Below are 8900 nucleotides of genomic sequence, written 5' to 3' on the forward strand. Positions count from 1 at the left end.
AACCAGCAAGGGAGACGTTTCATTTTCTGAGGACCCTCAATCAGGTGTACCTCTAGACTCCACAGTTTTGACATCACCAAATAACGCAAGTAAATCTCTTACCTCTCCCAATTTCAGTGAAAACCTGACTGATTTCAGCCCCTCACAGACTCTTCCAGCTTCTTCTGGGGCCGCTTCTAGCCCCATAATTGATGTTAATCCAACTGCTGTTCAGCGAGTAGTTGTTGAGCATGTAGTGCGCAGCAATGAGAGCTCACCCCAGTTCGCATCATCTGGTAGACTCAGGGCTTATTCGGGCAAGAGCCCACGTCCTAGCCATGAGGCAGATTATGATACGTGGCGAGCTAGTGTTGAAATCCTTATTAGAGATCCTTCTGTGTCTGATCTGCACTGCACACATCGTATACTTGACAGTCTGCTTCCTCCTGCTTCCGAGATGATTAAACATCTGAGTCCACAGTCTAGACCCTCTGCCTATCTTGAGTTGCTTGACTCTGCCTACGGAACAGTCGAAGATGGTGATGAGCTGCATGCTAGGTTCATGAGCACATTTCAAAATGATGGAGAGAGAGCTTCTGTTTTCCTGCAGAGGCTGCACACTGCATTAAGTAGAGCCATGAGACGTGGTGGTGTGTCCGCTCATGATTTTAACCAACAGCTCTTAAAGCAGTTCATTCGAGGTTGTTGGGAGAATGCACTAATAATCGATCTTCAGCTAGAACAAAAAAAAGAAAACCCACCTTCCTTTGCAGAGCTGCTGCTTCTTCTTAGGACAGAAGAAGATAAACAGGCTGCAAAACTGAGCCGCATGAGGCAGCATTTTAGTCATGCTAAGTCTGCCCAAAACTCTAGAAAGCAGCACGCCACGTCACACGTGCAACTCGCTCACACCACCAATAATCTGGTGGACAAATCTGATCTTGAGACGCTAAAGCAACAAGTTGCTGACCTCAGCATTCAGCTTAACAGTCTTGTATCTGAGAATCATAAGACGAAACAACCTAAGCAGCAAAAAGCGAGGTCCGTCACACCTGACACCCACGGTGTGAAACCAAAAGTGGCCAGTCAGCATCCCTCCACATTTAAAGCTAACAGTAGACCACGTCCATGGTACTGTTTCCAGTGTGGGGAGGATGGCCATGTCGTCTCAGTTTGTGATAAAGCGCCAAACCCTTCCCTTGTAGCAGCTAAGAAAAGACAGCTGAAAGAAAAACAGGCTGCTTGGGAAGCCTCTAATGCTTCTCGACGTGAGGCACATTTAAACTGAAGCCTACTCCCATAGAGGGACATATGGGAGTGGAGTCTCGCAATGTCAGTCCCAAAATCCTGAAACCTGCCATTAAAAACGTTAAAGTGGAAGGATCAAAATTTCCACATGGCCTTGTAGGAACTAAGACCACAGCTCAAGTAACTATTGCAGGAAGAGACACAAACTGTCTTTTGGACACGGGTTCACAAGTCACAACTGTACCCCAGTCTTTTTATGAAGAACATCTTGCAGATCTGACCATTCATCCCTTAAATGAGTTGCTTGAAGTGGAGGGTGCCAATGGCCAGTCTGTCCCTTACTTAGGATATGTTGAGCTTACCATCACCTTTCCTAAAGAGTTTGTAGGCTCTGATATTGATGTTCACACTCTGGCCTTGGTTATCCCCCATCTCCGCTCTACAGCCCATGAGCAGGTACTCATAGGCACAAACACCCTTGATGCCCTCTATGCTAATTACCAGAAGCTTTCACCCTTTCAGCCTTTGTTTAATGGGTATCAAGCAGTTCTCCAAATACTTGAGATGCGACAAAGAAACTTTAACTCTGGTAGCCTTGGTTGTGCAAAACTGACAGGTAAGATGCCTGCAGTCGTTCCTGCAGGACAGACTGTTGTCCTGGAGGCCTCTGTCAATGTAAATCCCGTGAACATGCAAAGAGATGTTGTCCTTGAACATCCTTCAGCCTCTTCACTACCAAATGGCTTGCTAGTTTCAGCAATTGCAGTCACTTTACCACGCAAACGTCAGTGTCTTCTCCCTGTCGTAGTGAGAAATGAAACCAACCATGACATTGTCATACCCCCCAAAACACCTTTGGCAGATGTTAATGCTATCTTGCAAGTGCTACACAAAGAGCAAACTGTCAGAGAACCAGACTGCTCTAAATTTCAAGCTAAGTCTTCCTCAGAACTGAGCTTTGATTTTGGAGATTCGCCCTTACCCACTGAATGGAAGGAGCGAGTTACAAACATGTTAAACGACATGCCAAATGTCTTCTCTCAGAACGAATTGGACTTTGGACACACTGACAAAGTCAAACACCATATCAAACTCAGTGATGCGACACCCTTTAAACAGAGAGCACGTCCCATACACCCCAATGATGTGGATGCTGTGAGACAACATCTACAGGAACTCCTTGATTCTGGTGTTATACGAGAATCTGAGTCCCCGTTTGCTTCCCCCATTGTTGTCGTTCGTAAAAAGAATGGCTCTGTTCGTCTGTGTGTAGACTACAGAAAGCTGAACCTGCAGACCATCAAAGACGCTTATGCCCTTCCAAAATTGGAAGATGCATTCAGTGCTCTTGCAGGTTCTAAGTGGTTTTCGGTCCTAGACCTCAAGTCTGGATACTACCAGGTCGAGATGGAGGAAGCGGACAAGAATAAGACCGCATTTGTTTGCCCACTTGGATTTTGGGAATTTAATAGGATGCCCCAGGGGATCACAAATGCGCCTTCGACGTTCCAGAGATTGATGGAGAAGTGTGTAGGAGATATGAATCTCAAAGAGGTTCTGGTGTTCATTGATGACCTGATTGTCTTCTCATCATCCCTGGAGGAACATGAACAGCGTTTGAAACATGTCCTGCAACGACTGATGTCATATGGCTTGAAACTGGCACCAGAAAAGTGCAAATTCTTTCAGACCTCGGTAAAATACCTTGGTCACATTGTTTCCGCAAGAGGAGTAGAGACTGACCCTGACAAAGTTGAGGCCTTAAAGACCTGGCCTATCCCCACAAATCTTAAGGAACTTCAGTCCTTTTTAGGATTTGCTGGATATTATCGAAGGTTTATTCAGGGCTACTCTATCATTGTCAGACCACTTAACGAACTAACCTCGGGCTACCCACCAATTAGGAAGCGGAACAACAAGCCAAGGACACACGCAAATTCAGAGTATCGCAGCCCAAAGGAACCTTTTGGTCAGCGTTGGACACCTCAATGTCAGGAGGCCTTTGACCAAATAATAGCAAAGCTAACCTCCGCTCCAATCTTGGGATTTGCAGACCCCCAGCTTCCATATGTTTTACATACGGACGCCAGTACCATTGGCCTTGGTGCTGCCTTAAATCAGGTACAAGATGGACAGTCCAGGGTCATAGCTTTTGCAAGTCGTGGTCTTTCAAAGAGTGAGATAAAGTACCCAGCCCATAAGCTGGAGTTTTTGGCCCTTAAGTGGGCAGTCACGGAAAAATTCTCTGACTACCTATATGGTACAGACTTTGTAGTAGTGACTGACAGCAACCCTCTTACATACATTTTGACCTCTGCAAAGCTTGATGCAACAGGGTATAGGTGGCTGTCCAGTCTTTCCACCTATTCATTTAGTCTTCAGTACAGAGCGGGAAAACAAAATATGGATGCTGATGCGCTCTCGCGTCGTCCTCACAGTCCACCAGAGGATGATTATGCATCTAAGAAGGAGAGTGAGAGAATCCGGCAGTTCACACTGTACCATCTGAGCAACCCTGAGAGTCCAGAGACTGTTCCCTTGGATGTAATTCAGGCTATTTGTGAGCGCCATATGGTCACCTCAGCCGTAGCTAATGTTGGATCCACCACTTCTGGGTTGACCTTAGTTGAATCCCTCACTCACCAGTCCACAGCTATTCCCGACTGCTTCCAACAGGAGCAAGTGGATGGGCTTCCCATTGTCCACTCAATTTCTGAGAAGGAGTTGAGGCAAAAGCAGACATTGGACCCTGCTATCAATGCAGTGATTGTACTCTTGGAGACTGGCGAAACTCCACCTCCCAGCCTTAGGTTAGAGCTACCAGAACTTCCCCTGTTACTCAGAGAGTTAAATCGGCTTGAAATACAGAACGGGGTGCTCTACCGTAAGCGGCAAGATGGTCCCAGCACCTCATATCAGCTTGTGCTCCCTGAGGAGCTAAGAGCCACAGCACTTACAAGCCTTCATCATGATATGGGCCATCTTGGAGTCGAACGAACAGTAGACTTGGCAAGGGCCAGATTTTATTGGCCGAAAATGCACATGACCATAGAAAAAATGGTCAAATCTTGTGAGCGATGTATTCGTCGAAAAACGCCTCCAGAGAAAGCTGCTCCATTGATAAACATTAAGACCTGCAGACCTCTCGAACTAGTGTGCATGGACTTTTTATCAATAGAGCCAGATCGCTCAAACACGAAAGATGTATTGGTCATAACTGACCATTTCACAAAGTATGCTGTGGCAGTGCCAACTCCAAATCAACGAGCACAGACTGTAGCAAAGTGTCTCTGGGACAACTTCATTGTCCATTATGGTTTTCCCGAAAAGCTTCTTAGTGATCAGGGTCCTGACTTTGAATCAAAGACCATCAAGGAACTCTGTGAACTTACTGGCATGAAGAAAGTGCGTACAACCCCCTACCACCCTAGAGGGAATCCGGTTGAGAGATTCAACCGCACTCTTCTCCAGATGCTTGGGACACTGGATCGGTCAGATAAACTCCACTGGAGAGACTTCGTCAAGTCTCTGGTACATGCTTATAATTGTACGAAGAGTGACGTGACTGGATTTTCCCCCTATGAATTGATGTTTGGGAGGCAACCAAGACTGCCCATTGACTTAATCTTTAGGTTGCCCACTAATGCTACTAAGCAGACTCATTCCCAGTACGTCGGTAACCTAAAATCTCGTTTGGAAGAAAGCTACCGGATTGCCACCAATAATGCACAAAAGAATGCAGGTCGCAACAAAGCCAGATTTGACCGACGAGTGGTTGAATCAACATTGCAGAGTGGAGACAGAGTTCTTGTACGAAATGTGAAGCTGCGTGGAAAACATAAGCTGGCAGATAAGTGGGAAACGGATGTTTACATTGTCCTTAAGCGAGCTGGAGAAATGCCGGTCTACACAGTTAAACCTGAGGGTAAAGATGGACCTGTGCGGACTCTACATCGTGACTTGCTTCTCCCATGTGGATTTCTGTCAGCAGCTGCAGAACCCGAGACAGTCAAAACCCATCCAAACAGGAGACCCAGAACAAGGCAGTGTTCTGTTGTCGAGGGGGAAGATGAAATTCCCTCTGATATGGATGATGTATCTGATTGGACATTTCACCCTCTCATTACATCAAAGTCCGACGTATATGTCCCAGTACATGAAACTCACAAGTTGAGTAAACCTCCTTGTGTGGTCAGACAATCAGCAGAACCAGAGGTGCCTACAGTTTCACTTCCACCTGATCCTCCTGCCACTGAATCCCTTGTAGAGGAAGGTGAAGGAATGATTCAGGATGTACCTGACCGTGACAACTCACCTGACCGTGACAACTCACCTGAACGTGACAACTCACCTGAAGCAAACATATTGCATGGGCTTGACTCAGCCAAAGGACTTCCTCAAAGTTCAGAATTGCAGCAGTCTGAGGAAGCTCCTCAAGATGATGGGACGAGCTCTGATGCAGCATGTGAAGAAGGATTAAGTGATGTGAACAGACCTGTTACTGAACAGCCTGAACCTGTGATGATCCAGAATAATGGACTTCAAGATACTGAGCCATCTCTTCGTCGTTCTAACAGATTGCAAGCAAAGCCCAAGAGACTGCATTATGTGACACTTGGGAATCCTCTGATAACGGTGGTGAATTCTCTTTTTCAAGGCCTAAGTGAGGCATTGACTAGCTCTTTAAATGGATTTGAAGATCCAACTAGTAATTATGTTGGAAAGGTCAAAGCAGTGTAACTCAGTGCTACCCTGCAGATGCCCAGGGACGGGCATACCATCAAGAGGGGAGGGTGTAACCCACATACAATGGGGGTACCACTTTAAGGACTGATATGAGGAGAGATGGACAGCCTGCCCAACCAATCGAAATGCACAGGTCCCAGTATGTTTTGACCAATGGGAGAGCAGTCTGCCGCTGTATGTCCCACCTACGTGCTCTGTGTTTGCTGCTATGTGTGGAGGTAGTCGCGTGCTGGCAGGAGAAAAGAGAGACTGAAGCTTTTGAGCTGGAAAAAAAGTATTAGATATAAGTTGCAACCAACTGTGTTGCACATAAGTTCACTGGTTATCAGCTACCTTTCATGTTAAAAGTAGCCACAGTGAGTAAGCAGGCAAATGCTGCATTTTTCTGGTGACTTTAAAAAGTACCGCGTGGAGCTAAACTGTTAGCCTTTGTTAGCTCTGGTTGCTATCAACTGCCTGGAAGTTCATCTCAATCTGCTTCCAGAAGCAAGGTAACACTTGAAGCGCAACTTATGTTTATTTTTCCTTCATGTCGTATTACGGTTATTAAAGAGAAAACAACATGTCCTGTTACGTTATTTAGAGCCCTGCATTTTCCGACCGAGAGACACTATGCCATTGTCTTCGGCCGTGATGCGCTGAGATCGGTGAGCACATGTTGTATGTCTCAGTTAGTTCATGTCTGTTTCACATTTTATCGTTGAGAAACTGAATTAATCTCAATTGTTTGATTAATAATTGCCGCATATGCAACATATATGCATATGCACTGACTTTACTTGGTTTAATGCATAGTTTATGTAAGAGAGATGTTTTATTTTTGCAAAATTGAGTATTTTTATTGCAAATTTATGTTGAATGTGATTTAAACAAAATCCTAAGTTGTGAATTATAGCTAGAACAGCATAATTAATATTTGAATTGCTCTTCTGACCCTGTCTGTTGACAGGTCAGGGTTTTTTTTGTATGCTGAATTGTTCCTGAGGTGGATTCCTCCAGTGAAATAGATGGCGAGCCTTCCCACCTGGACTTAGAGAGACTGAGATTCGCTTCTTTTCCACTTGATGATCTGCTGCACCTTGCGGTGTGGTAGGACTGTATCACTCACACTTTCACGCACAGCTGGTTATACATAAGACCACTGACTGACATTCTTTCATCCCTATTTTCTTTCACACCCTGGGAATTTTTTGGACTTTACCCCTTGGACATTTTTTATTTGGGACTTTAAATAATGAGCTGTTGTGTAGAGCATTCTCCACATGTGAAAAGAGTGTGAAATTTTCATTTGAATGTACATTGGATTTGTGTAATCTGTTTCTATAAGAGTTAAGGAGTCAGGTTACTAGGGTGCACCCGAGCATTGAAACCCGAACATTGAAAACCAAAAATAACACTTGGCCAAGTCATTGCTTTAGTAGTTTGTGTTTTACTTTTCTTTTAATTTTTGTAAGTTTCCTTTCTACCATTGTAAAGTGTCTTTAACCTGTGCTTGTCAACCTTATGGTTTATGTCACTAAAGTTGGCTGGTTCTTTTGAGTTACATTCTTGTCTCTGAGTCTCATTTGAACACACCCCTGTGCTCCTATAGTCGAGCCTATTGGCCCATTGATATATTCTTTTCAACAATTCCCCTTACTGTGTTACACATTGACAATCCAACACAATGGGCAGCACATTGAACACATTTTATAAGTGGTCCGAAACTTGTAAATAACTCATGAAAGAATAAAGTTACGTTGAAACCAAGTGTTACGCCCCACATGTAATTTTTTTAAAATCTTTTTTTATCTTGTTATGTATTCATCTGTAGAACGCTGCATGTTATATTCTAAATCTGACTGTTTTTTTAAAATCTGCCAGCCAAAAATGAACCAAAATTATGTAATGCAAGGATGTAATCACTCAAGAGGGAGAAAGCATAAAGTTCGAGTGACAATTACGAATCACGTAATCCAACGATACACAAAACGGTTCGATATTTCTTCGATACAAAAAAATGTTCCTGCCTTTTTAATTTGTCATTTATTAAAATTATAAATATATATTTTAACTCAAAAGTACAGTTTTTAAATTTAATGTTGCTGAAACAACAAAGTAATGAAAAAAATAAATCTGATGGAGAAATCCCTCATCTTTGGAAAAGAGAGTTTATTACAGAGAAATGTCTCTTTCCAAAATAAAAGCTATACTATACGCTTCTTCTGGGCTATATTCTCAGCAGCATATTAAACATATCAGGTCCCCATAAGGAGAATCCTGTGCTAACGGCTGTCTAAATGACTCGGCTAAAGTTTGTAGCATGCATGCTTGTTGTTTTTGTCTGCTTCCACTTGTCTTTGCACTAGGATGATGTCGGCGTAAATGGTAAATGACCTGTATTTGTATAGCGCTTTACTTGTCCCTAAGGACCCCACATTCAGTCATCCACCCATTCACACACACACATTCACACACAATGTGCAGTCACGCGACAAATCTCCGTTGACGAGTTACCATGGATCGCCCCGTGCGTGGGGTTGGACGCCGTCAACACATTAACGAACTAACTGTGCTAACGCACTAGTTCCCACCAATGTAATTGAGCATTGCGTGGCACATCCAACATACTGTTTTACTTTTGTCTACCAAGTTATGTCTTCGACGTAACTTGGTAGGTGCTGGCAGCGAGGCAGGGCCAGGCGACAACACGGAAGGCGCTGGCGATGGCGCTGCAGCGGCAGGACCAGGCGAGGCTGAAGCAGAGGCTGAAGCAGAGGCTGCTGCAGGCGACGGCTGAACGGGCTCACCAGAATCCCCAGCTGACGTGGCGTGAGGCTGGGCGGACTCGTCGGGCCCCCCAGCTGACGTGGTGTGAGGCTGCGTGGGTGCTGCGAGGTGCCAGGTTTTCACACATGCAGGATGAGCAGTTATGGAGACCCCTGGCA

The 8900-nt window shown here is 44.7% G+C and overlaps 1 long non-coding RNA gene across 1 annotated transcript; it reads left to right on the forward strand.

Moving 5' to 3' along the window:
* The first annotated feature begins 6151 nt into the window (after nt 1-6151).
* Nucleotides 6152-7516, forward strand: LOC145421749 (uncharacterized). The gene is made up of 3 exons (XR_013903117.1): nt 6152-6464; nt 6557-6620; nt 6923-7516. It is a non-coding gene; the product is annotated as an uncharacterized LOC145421749 (long non-coding RNA).
* The last annotated feature ends 1384 nt before the right edge of the window (nt 7517-8900 follow it).

Source organism: Astatotilapia calliptera, chromosome 18, assembly GCF_964374335.1.
Source record: "Astatotilapia calliptera chromosome 18, fAstCal68.1, whole genome shotgun sequence".
NCBI lineage: Eukaryota > Metazoa > Chordata > Actinopteri > Cichliformes > Cichlidae > Astatotilapia > Astatotilapia calliptera.